The 1055-nt window shown below is 57.7% G+C and overlaps 1 non-coding gene across 1 annotated transcript in view; it reads left to right on the top strand.

Moving 5' to 3' along the window:
* The first annotated feature begins 659 nt into the window (after positions 1–659).
* LOC102248157 overlaps positions 660–1055 on the top strand; it is a 2157-nt gene continuing 1761 nt past the window's right edge. The window contains exon 1 of the transcript XR_001363729.1: positions 660–826. This is a non-coding gene — a transcript (uncharacterized LOC102248157). The remainder of the gene's footprint in view (positions 827–1055) is intronic.

Raw genomic sequence — 1055 nt, 5'->3', positions numbered from 1 at the left:
CAGAGCACCTTCCCCCTGGGGGTCAGTGCACATCATAGCAACTGGTCGAATGGGTTGAACGAATGGTTGGACACTTAGCATATTAGGCTTTTATTATATAGGATGTTTTTTTGTTTTTAGTCCTCACCTGTGGAAATTTTCCCATTGATTTTCAGAGAGAGCAGAAGAGAGGGAAAGACGGAGAGAAACATTGATGTGAGAGAGACACATCGATTAACTGCCTCCTGCACCCACCCCTACCAGGGCCCAGGCCGGACCCTTTGGTCCGTAGGCCGACGCTCTATCCACTGAGCCAAACCGGCTAAGTCTTGTTTTTGTTTGTATTTTTAAAAGTGTATTTTTATTGATTTCAGAGAGGAAGGGAGAGGGAGAGAGAGACACAGAAACATCCATAATGAGACAGAATCATGGATCGGCTTCCTCATGCACCCCCCACACTGGGGATCGAGCCCGCAACCCGGGCATGTGCCCTTGACCGGGAATCAAACCTGGGACCCTTCCGTCCGCAGGCCGATGCTCTATCCACTGAGCAACACCGGCCAGGGCCCCTCTTCCTTTGGGTGTGAGTGTCCCTCCGGGGGTAGGATGTCCCGCTGGCCGCGAGCATGGCCAGAGGAGGCCAGGGCCCCGCCTGCCGGGTCAGCCTGGCTCCCCGTATGACCTTGAGCTCCTCTCCAGAAAGGTGTGTTCCGGCTCAACAACCAGGACTACTTCATCGAGCCCCTGCAAGGGGCCCAGGCCCAGCCCGGGAGTGCCCTGCCCCACGTGGTGTACCAGCGCCCAGCTTCCCAGGGGCAGGCAGAGCAAGGCCCCTGCGGGGTGCAAGGTAGGCTCCTGCGCCCCCACCTTCGGGGCGGGGGCTGTGTGCGCGGGGCATTGAGGTCCTTTTTTTGTATCCATTTATTTATTTATTAATATGCTAGAGGCCCTGAAATTCGTGCACTCAGGGAGGGGGGGGGTCCCTCAGCCTGCATTGCAAGAGGGCTCAGGCCAGGCCGAGGGACCCCGCCGGTGCACGATCAGGGCCGGGGAGGAGCGCAGGAGGTTGGCCAGCC

The sequence above is a fragment of the Myotis brandtii genome, unplaced genomic scaffold (genome assembly GCF_000412655.1).
Source record: "Myotis brandtii unplaced genomic scaffold, ASM41265v1 scaffold439, whole genome shotgun sequence".
Classification (NCBI taxonomy): Eukaryota; Metazoa; Chordata; class Mammalia; order Chiroptera; family Vespertilionidae; genus Myotis; species Myotis brandtii.
Note: the sequence above shows the minus strand (reverse complement) of the source record. Positions and strands in the feature narration are given on the sequence as shown.